A 14,376-nucleotide genomic window follows, 5' to 3' on the forward strand; every position below is an offset into this window, starting at 1 on the left:
ATCCCCTGAAGCAAGATTAAACAAGGCAACATACGTGCTTAACTTTTTGCATATTGCAGAAGGTTGTCAGGAACCTCCCATAGTTTGTCATTTCGCGTCTCTGACACGAAATTCGCCTGTTTCCCCTGGGGCCAAGGTGCAGGTAAAAAATTTGCAGATGAGACAATGGGACATTACTGGGGAATTATTAACTTGGGGACGAGGCTATGCTTGTGTCTCCACAGATGAAGGGTCACGCTGGGTTCCTGCACGGTGTGTGCATCCTGTTCTGCATCGGGATGATCGCTGCTGATACATCCTACGAAGAGGGGCTGAATAGAATTAGTCCATGGAAGGAGCACAATGTCTGGGTCACCTTAATGAAGGCCTTAAACCAAACCACCTTTTTTGCCTCGCTTACACAGCCCGAGCAGCCTTTTCACACCTGTCTGGTAGGGGTTCCGTTAAATGACAGTGAGGCCAGCCTTATAGCAGCCAGTCTCAGACCCCTGACGAAGCCATTTTGTAAATCCATGCAGCAGTGTACGGACAATTGGGATTTGTGGGATCATTCTCTCCCAAGAAATAGACATCTTGGGGAGTTTAACGGCTGAGAGTTGTGTTTTCTTTAATCATAGGTTTGATTATGAACTATACGACGATGGTACAATGGTCCCACAAGATGTATCCCCTGGCGTACCTTTCTATCAAAATCATTCTAATTGGTGCCAACACCTAGGGCGCGATAAAATCGATCTCGCCCCAGAGGTCAATGTTGCAAGAAAATTGTCCTCTGGTCTGTTTCTCATATGTGGAGACAAAGCCTGGTCGGGAATTCCTGAAAAGATAACAGGGGGACCTTGTACCATAGGTCATCTAGGACTGTTAACACCTTCTCACAAAGTGCTTTTTAACCACACTCATCTATCTAGCTGCTGCGAAAGCATTGGTGACCTTGAACAAGTTAGCCTGCTGGGTTACGAAACAAGCTAAAGAAACGTCTCAAATTTTATATCAATTAGCCACAGATGTTGACAGTATTCGTCATGCTACTTTGCAAAATAGAGTTGCTATTGATTTTCTGCTTTTAGTTCACAGACATGGCTGTCAGGAATTTGAAGGGATGTGTTGCATGAACTTGTCTGACCACTCTGAATCGATTTACATACAGATCGCAAAGCTACAAGAAGGAACTCAGAAGATTACTCAGGACACCGGATTCTTTGGTTTAGATAACGTGTTTAAGGGATGGGGGTTATCAATATGGTTTCTTTCTTGCCTCAAGACAGGACTTCTTGCCATTGTTATAGTTGTATTTGTGCTTCTGATGTTGCCGTGTATTGTGTCGCTTGTGCAAAGGGCCCTGCAGAAGATGGCACAGGCAATCTTTGTCACACAAATACAGAAAGGGGGAATTGTGGGGAATCTCGGTTGGACTGAGACCCTGAGATGGAATGAAAAGGTGACTGAGAATGGAGACCTTAGTCCTGACAACATATCGATGCACCTTGAGAGAGGAGAAAAACAGCAGGAGAAAGCTGTCCTGTGAGAACAAGGACTTATTTTGAACAAAGTGGCTGAGTAGAATGTAAACACGAGAAGAAAACAAGAACAGATATGCAGAGACACTGTGGGAAAGTAAGACTGAGAGAGTCCACCTATCAGCCGTGAGATTGTGTTTTGTGTGTTTGAATTAACCTATCTGTATAGAATACGTGTGCTTAAAAACTGTATATAAGGAGCTGTAAAGTGCAGTTCCGCATGCTTCTTTTTTCTTTCCAATAAACTTTTCTGCTGGATATTCTGTGTCACGTCCGTTCCAACAGCAACATGCTATTATGTAGATTTAACACTAACATGAATGGTTGTTCTATCCAGGTTTATTTTGGTAACTATGAAGCTTGTAGAAGCAAGCTTAATGAAACATCTTTAAGAATTTTCCAATATATAATTTAAACTTGTTGCCAAATTTTAGCAAAATCCATAGTGCAAATTCAGCACTCACTTTCATGAAGAACATTGGGTGCATTTTGCTAAAGCCAAATGTAAATTTAGGTTCTAAACTCAATTTATAGTTACTGGTAGTACTAAGCAATACAGACAAGAGAAAAAAAACTTAAACATTATTTTAACAGTCTTTGTAACAGTCTCTGTTGCTCTACTCATCTCAGGAACAGAGGTTTTTTTCTTCTTGGGTAAAATTCAGGGTTTTTGATAATAACTGACCACGATGGAGATGGTCCGCTGAATTTGAAAACAGTTCTTTCCATTTGGCTTGCAGGAGTTTCAGTCTCATTGTTTAATATAGACTCAGTCCTTGGGCTGGAACAGATGAGTAGGAGTGTCCAGTTTCATAGGCTTAGATGATACGATAAATCTCTGCAGTTCCTGCAAAGCAGATCTTAAAGCATTAAACAATTTCACAAATAAACTTTTTATGCAACCAGGGAGTCGATGAAGTGTGACTTTCTGTCCCATGATAATTTCACAGGAATTTTGAATCTTGGAATTCCTGCATTTTGATCATGTGAGAGAGGAGCTTGTGCTTTTATCACATAAAGTGATTAACTGCCAGTCACAGATTTAATAGGCCAGTCAAGAGCTTACTTGAAGCAGACTGCGTCTGGATGCAAACAGCACCCTGGCAGTGCCAGTAGCTCACCACAGAGAGCTTATGCTCTCTGGACAGATTCCAGGTCTTACTGGGGGAACAGGTCATCCTGCCACAGTCTGCCCCAGACTGCAGTCGATCATCTTTACCTCATGGAGTGATAGTGCAGGTATCTCTTGCCTCCTTGGATAAAAGCATCCTCATATATTGGGTTAGGTGCACTCATGGATATGTGAACACCAATAAAACAGTTGTATTACAGTAAAGTCAGGAAGTAATCTAAGCAAACCATTTAAGTGATCTAAACAAATCATCCCAACAACGATGTTACCAGGTTGTTTCAAAGATTGCAGGCAAGATGCAAGTCAGGTCTTCGGGTCCCATGGGAGAGTCCACAGAACCAGTGCTGTTGCAGTGCTGCCTCAGCACTGAAGCTACTTTCTTATTAGTCCTTTGGTCTTAGTGCAGGACTTCTATGTAATTCAGCGTTCATACATTCTTAGATGACACTAGATAAGAAAGCATCTTAAAAGCATAAGTATATAAACATGATTTCACAATCACATGAAAATCTATATGGACTTTTCATTAAACTACTCTTTCAGGAGGAATTCTTTTCACAAGCTGCAGCAACTAAAGAGACAGATGTTTACAAATTGTTGTTGGAACAAGATATGTGCGAGTACAAACATTACAAACCTTAAAACAATTCATGTAGCAAAAGTAAAAGCAAGTTTTCAATTCTTCGGCAGTTAAGCTAACAAGAGAAGCTTAAAAATAATATAGAACAGAAAATAACAAAACAAACACAATAATCATAGCATTGTTTGGTTGTTGTATATGTACCACCTTTGGAAGTTACAGGTTGATCTTATAACAGTTCTCAATCGTGTCAGAAGGCTATGTTAGCTTCTTGTTTACTCATTCCTGATTTTATTGCAGTTCAAAATTCTTTGTCCTGGTGTATTTCACTTGCAGTTGTTAAGACATTCTTCTACTTCTGCACAAAAATTGTTTTTATGACTCTCAGTTTGAGTTCTGGTAGCACAGCTTTCACATCTGCTTGCTGGAACAGACTATCTGCAGTCAACTTCTGACACATTAAGAGTAAAACAGTGGTTCCTCTTTTGATTTTACCACAGTCCCCTTCTGAGTTAGGGTAGAGACATTCATTCACGGGTTATGAGCCTGTAATATTTTTAGAATACAGAGGATACAGGGGTCAATAGACAGTTTCTATTCTTCCAGTTTTGCTTGTTGGGGACAAATCAGTTTCTTTCCATTCAGACCTAGACAATTTCTTTTCTAGTGTCCCCTTACAGAAAGAACACTCACCATTTACTTCATCATGTTGGTAATTGTATCTCTAATTTTTGTGGTGTACACTGTGTTTGTAGTATTCCTGGTAATTACTGGTTTTGATCTGAGTGTGATGCTGGCCCATACCATTGGGATGACAGCACTCTCAGCCTCTGCAGGGATTTCTTCATGGTTCTCCTGTATGAAAAAGATAGCTGCTTCAACATATTTAGTATCAAAAATCATAACTTTTATCTCTCTTTTACAGAATTTGATTTCAATTTTTAATTTCTTCAGTGAACTCTTACCCAATGAAGGATTAGGAGAGTTTAACATACAGAAGAATTGATGAATCACCCAATATTTACTTAATTTAAATCCTAAAAGTTCAAAGAATGGCTTGGTTTCACTTATTCCTGTAACTTCAATTACAGTTATGGTATTATAACTCAATTTCTCTTCCAAAGTATTTCACACAGTTTTCACAGTTTTTTGAGCTGACAGTATGCTTGTGGTTTTTCCGAGTCATAGCCTGTTTTGTCATTGGATGTGTATGTGTCTGTGTTAAAGAAACTCTTGTACTTATTACATATATTACACCGACGAGTTTTAGCTTTCATGTTTGTTGGGTTTGGAGCTAATACTGCTGGAAATGCATACTGATGATACCCTCCCCTTTTCGGCTTCATGGGAGGGTGTGGATCATAAAGGGTTGGGAGAGCTAGAGGGGGAGTGACAGCTCCGTCTCCACCCCTAATGGCGGAGCCAGAGGGTCCCGTGTCAGGTTGGGCTGGAACTCCAGTTACAGACACTGCTTTAGCTTTTTCTACAGCTTCTGCAGTTCTAGTCGGTCTTTTGCCTGTAGTTGCCAAGGTATTATGGGCAGTTGTGTCTGTACTGGCCACAGTTGGGAAGCGGTCTGCCTTTGTGTTTGCTGCTGTCCCCGCTCCATCTGCAGAAGCGGCAGCAGCTCCTGTACCAAACTTGGACTCTAACTGCCCCGCAGCTGGACTTACTCTCGCTGCGCTGGTGGTCAGTGCTGCCCCTGCGCTCACAAAGCGGCAGCGGCGCCTGTGACTGTCACGTGATCTCCCCTTTCCTCTTCTACACGTTGGGATAGGCTGGATGTTGGCTGCTCTCAGCCTCGGCCCTGCTCCGCTTGTTATCGGAGCAGGCATTCTTATTGCTATGACAACCGTAAAGTTGTCGGCTGGTTTTAAAATTTTCACTACACTTGCACCCGTGGCAGCTGCTTGCATGGGATCAGCAGCTACAGGGGAAAGGGCTACCCTCTCCACGTTAGTTAGTACAGGCGGGGGAAGTTTTATATGCTTATTCATTCTCCTTGTCCCTGCTTTTCTCGATCTACAGTCACGCTTGTTATGCTTGGGCCAGTCCTCGGAACAGTAGGGGTAGGGTTGGGTCCCATCACCTCGGCAAAGTCAGTGGCCCCAGCACCCCCTCGTGCCACAGTGCCTAATGGTCTTAGAGCTTTCACAGCACTTGCATCTGACGCCCCTGTTTGGGTCACACCAGCAGGGACCAAAGCTTCCTCGTCAGCCAAAACAACAACTGGGACCAGGTCTGCCTGTCCCCGTCCTGCTGTGTTTGCCACGGTCTTAAACCTCGGGACCACTCCCTGCTCGAGCCTCACTCTCTCCATCTCCAGGTCTTCTCCTCCTTTCTTGCTTGCTAGTATAGTTGGGACAAACTTTGTTTGGTTTTGTGCGGTTATGCACACTCCTACAGCACTAGGAACAGGCAGCAACTTTCTTTTCCCTGTGCCAGCTAGCTCTGTTGCCGTGGTAACGGTCGTTCCGGAAACCTTCCCTGCGCTCTGAGCTGGGAGTTCAGTTACCACAAAAACATCTGTTCTTAAAATTGCTCCACTGCCCATTCTCGTCTTCTGTTCTCTATTCCGATATACCGTTCAAGTTATATCCAATAACTCACCAATATCCTTTTTATCACCACCTGCCTTTTGCAGTTTTTTCCTTATATCATCTGTAGACTGTCCTACAAACAAATACACTAGGTGTTTTTTCCCCGGGTCTGACTCTATATCAATATCAGTGTATTTTCTTTGACATCTTTCAGTTTATTCAGAAAATCTGTGGGTGACTCATTCGTATCCTGTCTAACTTCATACATCTTAGACCAGCTAATTGCCTTTGTATTCGCCATTACAGTAGCACAGTCTGCTATGTTCGTAGCAGTCAACTCTGGGGTCCCCATTGCAATCGGGGCACGCAGTCCCGTTTTTACAGCTCTCACACTGCTATCACCACTGAATCAACGGCTCCAGTGCTTGTCTGCGGTGCTGGGTTGCTCGGTTCTACAAACACCCCTGGGGCTGACACCTTCACTTCACTGCCACCGTCAGAGCCAGTAACCCCTACGCCTGCCGCTGTCACTACACTGGTCGGTTCCGGTGGCGCTTTTGCAGTAATTTCTAAAGTCTCTCTTGCCTCTACAACAGATGTCACTTCTGTAGTAACTTTTTCTGGTGTCACCACGCCGAAAGCAACCCTAGTAAAAGCCGACTTTTTAAACCTCACAGTTCTTGTCACGTCACTGGTAGAACTATCAACTTCAGCTCTCGCTCTGCTATACCTGCGCTCATCTCTGCTGTTATCATGACAACCCCATCTGCTGCAGTAAAGCCGCCAGCAGCTGCAAGGCAACGGGCTGCTCCCCCCACGCTCATTGGAACAGGTGGGGAGAGTCCCGTTTCCATTGCCCCTGTGGGGCCAGGAGTCGCTCCCGCTGTTACCCCTGTTGCGATCAAACTAGACATTACCTCCGAGCTAGCTAGCCCCACAGCGTCTGTATTATCGCCTCCCCATTCCGCCGCGCCGAAAGCAGTTCCAACAAAAGTCGACCTTATAGATCTTATCTGCGCTGCTGTGCCTACTCCAGCCAAACCGACAGCCTCTGTTCTACCCTCTACGCCTGCGGGACTCGGTCCCGTCGCTTTCTCGGGTTTGGTGTGGCTCCCTTGCCCTCTCAGGGCTTTCTTGTACTTCTTTTTCCACTCAGGTCGTGTTAAAAGAAATAGAAACAATTCTGCATACTGGATTTCTTCCCATTTTTCCTCTCTATGTAGCGTCATAATAAGTTGCATTACAGTATCTAATTTGAACGTTCCAAGTTTCGGCCACACTACCCCCCTTAGGTTCCCGTATGAAGGTCACACATTCATAGATAACCAGCACAGTTCTTGCTTTCTTAAAGGTGTTTCAGGTTTAGTTAGACTGTTTCAGTGGTGTAAAATTAGGGCTAAAGGGGAGTCCTCCAAAACTTACCCCCCGGACTGTGTACTGCCCATACTGATTAAAAGACACAGAAAAACTTTTCACTGCGAGACTCGAACTCGCAGCACTAGGGTTACAAAGTTGTTACTTTAACCACTTAACTACAGAGCCCTCCCGGCTCCTTGCAGCAACAGAGCACGCTGGAAGGGTGTCCCCCTCTGACTGAAACAAAATCCAAACGAATCCGCTCTGACCTGCACCTGGCGAAACCCTTTTGCCTACTGGAAATTGACTCTCGCGACTTTTGGGCCCAAGTCCAAGCCTTTCCAGTCCCACCGTGTTCCCTATCTCCTGGGAAACACAAAAACTCTTCCGCAGCTGTTAACAAAAAAAAAACCTTTTCCCTTATTCACCCTTTTCTTAACTCACCTCTGTGCTCCGTGCTTGGTTCTGTGGAGCTGGGACTTCCCTAGATCACTGCGGGAATTCTCCAAAAATGCTGGTTGATGAAGAATTCCTGCAGGATGAAAGTTTCCAATTTGTAGTAGCCTCAGGTCTCTGATTTCCGCATATGGGCCACCAGCTGATGCCTAATGGTGCTGAGGAAAAAAACTCCAGAGCAGTTAATTGAGGATGAGATAAGAAAAGGGTTTAATTTGTGCCTAGGCATAGAGATCACAAGACGCGCACCCAGACCGTGTTCAAGTGTTACAATTTATAATAATGCCCAACCAATCCAAGTTTTGTCCATCCTGTAGCTTTTGCCCTGGTCCACCCCCTGGTCCACCCCCTGGGAATTGGGTCTGGGGTGTATTTCGGAACCACCTCTTCATCACCTTCATCCTCTTCAGAGCAGAGAGGGTACACAGTCACCCAGTTCTTGACTGTTCTCTTGTGGTTCAGGTCAGGATTAGATGTCCTCAAACAGCATAGGCCTTGCCTTGACAAAAGACTAAACATTTTCTACTGGAATTCAGGGGTAGAATTGATATGGGGAACACAGAATGGGGTGATGGGGTAGGGAATGTGTAAACTAAAGGGTGCTAAAGGGTAAGGAATAAGGGTTGTTGCTTCTAAAATCTACTTTGACTACTTAACTACTTATAAAGCTTATAAAATTAGAAAAATAAGAAAAAAACAGATGGACCTTACGGCATCATAGAGTTGGTGCAAGAACACAGCTAACTAACATAGTAGTTTATATCTAGAGCGGCTGGGTGGGCACCTGGTGTCCAGCCAAGGTCAACCCACCACAGTAACTAATACATATTCATTACATTTCCCAGAACTCATAGATATATGCTAAAGACTTCCATGAATTTAGTTTCATATTTAAATCACTTCTCATAACTCATTTACATTAGAGTAGGAGTCTCTTGAGGGTCTTTGGTGATTGTTTGGGGAACATCCCATTCCTCGAATTATCTTTTTATGGCCATAAGTCTCCTAAAAACAGTTTCTTCTTCTTGAATGCATCCCAGCTATGTGGTCTGGCCAAGATATACCTTCTTATCACCATTGTTCAGGCCCACAGTCTTTAGTCTCAAGGTTAAGATATCTGCTTGTACACATTTATCACTGATATGGGTGAATACAGGATCAGGCACTGTCTGTTAAAGGAATTCACAAGACTAAGAACTATTTGTTACAGTTAAAGATTTTCCCAACAGTACGGTGCTGTGAAATGTTAATGTGATTCTCACAAAAGGATACACTAATGAAAAAGGTTTCTTAAGAACTTCACCCAAATTAATTGTTGTCAGTGATGAAATCATTCATGCCACCTCAGTCATTTAGCATGTTAACACCCTTTTCATTCTCATCTTCAATGGGATGCATATAAATCCCGATAATTCACGACTGTGTATCCCTCTTCCCTTCTTCATTCATTCATGGCTAGGCTTCGCGAACGAAAATTTGGGGAGGGCTCTACCCACGTTTGTTGCAAGTGCGTTGGTGGATAAAAAGGCCAATACAAGATAGGCATGTCCGGTTGCAAAAGGCACAGCAGAAAGACTCCTTAGGTGGTATATTCTGCAAGACACGATTCTTTCTGCGTTGTCTTTTCTCCTCGAGAGTGATCCTGCGTGCTTTCTCAAAAGTATCAGCAGCGTTGAAGATAGTGTGTCTCCAGACCTCCCGACTGGAGACCAGAGTAGACCAGTTATGTTGATCAATATGGTCAAGGTTGAGATGTTGTTTCAGGGAGTCCTTGTATCTTCTCTTCGGGGCTCCTCTCTTGTGGCAGCCGGTGGTAAGTTCACCATAAAGCAAGATCTTAGGAAAGTGGTGGTCCTTCATCCTTGAGATGTGCCCTGCCCAGCGCAGTTGTGTTCTCAGCAACATGGCCTCAATACTTGTGATTGCTGCACGGTACGCGGCACACGGCACGTGGGGGCTTCCCGTCTTCCCTTCTAGCTTATTTATTAACACTTAGGTTTTCTTGAGTATCTCACCTTTATTACCTGAAAAGAGTAAAATATTACAAGATTTCTGGAGTAATTTGATAATATGCACAGCAATTGCTATAATTGCATATGGATATGACTAAGTCAAAGCAAAATAGCAACTTCTGCACAGTTGCAACAATTATGTGTAATTGAAGATGACCTTGCTCTGTTTTCCACACTTTTTCTGTAGCAGTGTAAGAATTAATATGTACACAGGTAAACCCAGAGGACCAAACCATGGCTAAGGTATTAAGGAAAAGTTTATTCCTAAGTCAGAAACCCTGAATACACTGCAGTGTATCACTGATCATGCAGCAGCGGCAGAGTGCCTAGTAAGCCTGTCTCTGGTGCTTTTATAACAGCACCTTTTGCATGCACATAATTTCAAGGCTGTGTTCTCTCCTGTCCTTTTATGGACTCTCCCAGCAAGGGTCTCTGTTGATGGAGGGGTATGGACAGAATGCTCACAGATCAGTTTGATTGGCAAAAATGTCGGCTTTATTAGAAGAAAGACACCTTATATACTGCTTATGACACTCAGACGTGTGATACTTGTTCACACAACATTGGATACATAAGGAAAACATACTTTGTTGTCTGGTGCTAATTGGACCACAACAGGTGGCCATATGAGCTGAAGGCACACGTTTGCTCTCCTGAAACTCCACCTTAAATTTAGCAGGGACCCTCTTTTGTTCTAACTTCAACCCCTGTAGCCACATTTTAGCTACGCAGTTAGTTTTACTGTCCACACCCAATTATGCCAAGGCAAGGCTCACAGAAATGCAATAGAAATTGTTCACGCATAATCTCAATTCTCCCAACAAATCCCCTGTTTAAGTTTGAACAATTTAAATTGCATTTCCATAACATTCCCTATTGTACCCATAACATTTCAAGAAACACAATTACATATAATAATACTACTAGCATTAACAAACTTAACAACCTATTAACGTCAAGGTTTGTGCTCTTAATTTTTGCTTAAAGGTGCTTCTAAATATAAGATTTATTCTTAAAAGTTTTTATTCAATTTAAAACACTTCTGTAAATGGAACTCCATTCAATGTATCTTCTATTTTTATTTAAAGGTGTTTGTGTATTTGTGGTTACGTATTCACACACATACATGCATACACTTTCATTCATTCACTTTCACATGGTGGCCACCATCAAACAAACCTTCACACAGACATACTTTTGAATTCCATTTCACTATGTTTTATGAACTAAGAAATTATAATTATTCTCTAGTACCTTATAATGTTAAAGTTTCTTAACCAAACAGATAAACTTTCCTTCACCAACACCCAGTGAATAATTCAAAATTCATACAACACACTCTCTTAAATTCCTAACTTCTATAATTATATGCTTAAAAATACTAAAAAAATTGTGCTTTAATAATACTAAAATGTGATCTTTAATAATACTGAAAAACTATTATATACAACAGTTTCTGACAGTGCTACTGTTACCTACAGGAACAGCATCAGCCCTGTTCTGAAGAACCAGATTCTTTCCAAGGTTTCATCCATCATGCAGATAACTAGAGAACACCTGTGTGCAAAAAAAACCCACATGAAACACCTTTTGCAAGTTAACAGAGGGGGACCCTTCTCTCCCCCTCTTCGCTTTGCAAAAGTGTTTTAAAAATTCTTGAATCACTGATCGCTTTACCAAATACTCTTGTGCTAATAATTCTAAATCTATAACAGTTCTATTTTGTAACGGAGTATGTTGTATACTCACTATATTTTCTAATAATTCTGATAAGATTCTAGGGGTGTTGCTGGTCTGTTCTAAATTCCAACACTATCTTCTTCAGAACTAAAATCTGTTTCAGAAAAATCAGTATCTTCAAGCACAAAAGGTCTTATTGCTGCACTTACCGCATCAGCTAAATAGGCTGCTTTCTCTTGTTGGACTATCCTCGCAGCAGCTTCTGGAAGCTGAGCTGTGTCAGCACCCCTAGGTAGTGTACTTAAAACTTGCTTTGTGTTTTCATTGGCATTGTCATAGGCCAACATGTCCAAGAATTTTGTTTTCATGTTATTATCCATGTCTGGATCTGAATTTATTGACTGATGTAAACGATCTACAAATTGATTGTATGGTTCATTGGGTCCCTGTTTGATCGTAGTACATGGGGGCCCTGTCTTTGCATCCTTCACTGCAAGCAATGACTTATAAGCTAAGTCCTGACTAGTTTGTAGTACCTCATCTGGAAACTGAGCTTGCACTTCTGCTCTGTCATACTGACCAATACCCATGAGTATGTCAGAGGTAACGCCGTAGAGAGGGTGTCTTTGCTACCTAGGTTGTGCAGTGGCTGCTGCGCAACTGGCATTTCATTTGTTAAAAAACTGTAACTCCTGAGAAGGAGAAAGCAACCTGGTTATGATCATACGTGTGCCAAAAGGTGTTAACAAATTTGCAGTAAAAAGGTGTTGCATTATTGATTGTGTATAACTGCTCTTTAAACCATACTGGGAAACGGCTGCTTTAGCCTTTTATATGATCTTCCAATCTAAAGCTTCCCAGGAATTATTTCCTCCACCATCTACAAATACAGGAAAAGCACTAGCTTCTAAGAGCCCAAAATCCCCTTCAGAAGCAGCAGCCTGTATGATGTTTTTCCAATTCTGTGCTGGATTACCACTCACCCCCCTCCCTCCTCCTCCCTCCACCTGGCAAGGCTGGAAACCCTATACCAGAAATTCCCACCCCGGGCATCCCGGGAGAGGGGCTTGGAGGAAGCAATGCCGGCACTGTAGATGAAGCTGGAACGTTGGAAAAGTCTGGATTTTGCGGAGCAAACTGTCTCTCTGCTAATTGAGACTTGAGCTCTTTGAAACAACGCAACTAATTGTCCATTTGATCTTTTGTTGCAAGCATAGCAATTTTCTCGCTTTCATCTTCCGATCTCTCATCGTCAGAGGATAAACTTGGAGACGGGAGTAAGGGAAACAGCCGTTCCACGTTGTCATGATTCGGTGTTTCTTCCTTCATTTGCCGCAGCATTGGTGTGAAGCTGGCAATCCCTCCCGCGGTGGCTCCTGTCGGCATAGCGGCAGCTTTTTTCAGAATAACTCCGGTTGTTGTAGAAGTGAGTCTCGGAGGCTTTCTTCTGGGTTCGGGTGCGACAGCTCCTGATGACGGAAATCCGTGCGACATGGCGGTTCCGGGCGGTAGCAGTACAATGACCCCTGGTGACGCAGAGACTCCCAGCAGCGCTATTCCGGGCGGCGCCTGCACAGTAACAGTCACTGGCTCAGTGGCCAGAGCAGGCGCAGCTGGGAGTGGTGCCGCTGACTGCGCAGGCTCAGTAGAAGGTGGCAGTGCTGGCTGAGCAGGCGCAATAGAAAGTAGTGCCGATGGCGTGGCGCCAGCTTTGTTCTCTGTGGTCTCCGCTTTTTCTGCCAGCGCTGGCATGCTGCTGAACTGAGACAAGCCTGCGTCTTTTAAGACTTTTAGGGTTCGCGTCTTTGCAGGCGCAGATGCTGAGACCTCCCTGAAAACAAACTGTTCTACGCACGTTTGCGCCACAGTCTCTCCTGAAACTCCACCTTAAATTTGGCAGGGAGCCTCTTTTGTTCTAACTTCAACCCCTGTAGCCACATTTTAGCTACACAGTTAGTTTTACTGTCCACACCCAATTATGCCAAGGTAAGGCTCACAGAAATGCAATAGAAATTGTTCACGCATAATCTCAATTCTCCCAACAGGTCTCACAGCATATCTGTGAGAAAGTGTTATCTCTACACAGGAATCCTACTTCTCAAAAAAGGCAGACAATAAACATCAGTAGGTGTAATAAATGGAATTTTTCCACACTGATCTTTTCCAGGCCTAGTTTTCCTAGCAGTGAAAACTTCCTTGAGCGAAAACTCTTTTTCCTCCTCAAATAAATCTTCCGCATTTAACCTTTCTGTCCCTACAAGCAGTGATTGGGTTTTTAAAATCTTATGTGATTGAATATAATTTGGCATGTAATAAAAATGCTAATTTTATCAAGTTCACTGGGAGCAGGAGTCATTATTATGATTTGGAATTTGAAGTCTGTGCAAGTATATTGCATAATGCTTTCTACCATCAAAAGTTTTCACATCTGTAGCGCTCTCTGTGGCCTGCCCTCAGCCAAGCTTCACACTGACAGAGGCCATAGGAGCCATGGGAGCAGCTGCAGAGATGGAAAGCAAAGTTGAGGAAGAAGGGTCTGTCTGAGGAAAACATTGCTGTTATTAACAGATGATTGCATGGTTACATAGAAGAGTGCTATTGCAAATACTGTGAAAATCGTAGCAACTAATAATTTGATTATCTCAAACTATCCTACTCTTGAACACGAGCCAATCATTGTGATCAGGACAACAGATGAAATTAGCTAGTGACCATGGAAGTATACAAATAAGGAAAAGGGAGTAATTTTAGATGACATGCAGGTCAGTGCTTCATGGTCCTGCTGAATGATACATGCAACAGGACCAGAACCAGGAGTTCAACACCAGAAAGGAGACAGGAACTTCTGCTGAAGGCATGGGGATGGCGTCACCATCTCAAGCAGGCCAGTTGTGCTGAGGAAGACTCATCCCAATGGTGCCTTTAACTTTTACCAGGCAGCTACTCCAATCTTACCTGTATCCGAGAGGCAACACTTGTTGCACACGAGCTCTCCTCTCCTACTCTGCCTCTCCCTAACCCCTGTCCCAGTTGGCAGGTGCCACATGAGGGACATCAAGGTGCTGCTGGGTGAAGACTTCCACAAGATGGTTGCCACCAC

General features: G+C 43.2%; 1 long non-coding RNA gene across 1 annotated transcript; it reads right to left on the reverse strand.

Annotated features, from left to right (window-relative positions):
- Positions 1-3,077: 3,077 nt before the first annotated feature.
- Positions 3,078-10,805, reverse strand: LOC116780092. The gene is made up of 3 exons (XR_004354324.1): positions 10,715-10,805; positions 7,931-7,933; positions 3,078-3,088 (listed from the first exon to the last, which is right to left on the reverse strand). It is a non-coding gene; the product is annotated as an uncharacterized LOC116780092 (long non-coding RNA).
- Between the last annotated feature and the right edge of the window lie 3,571 nt (positions 10,806-14,376).

Source organism: Chiroxiphia lanceolata, chromosome W, assembly GCF_009829145.1.
Source record: "Chiroxiphia lanceolata isolate bChiLan1 chromosome W, bChiLan1.pri, whole genome shotgun sequence".
Classification (NCBI taxonomy): Eukaryota; Metazoa; Chordata; class Aves; order Passeriformes; family Pipridae; genus Chiroxiphia; species Chiroxiphia lanceolata.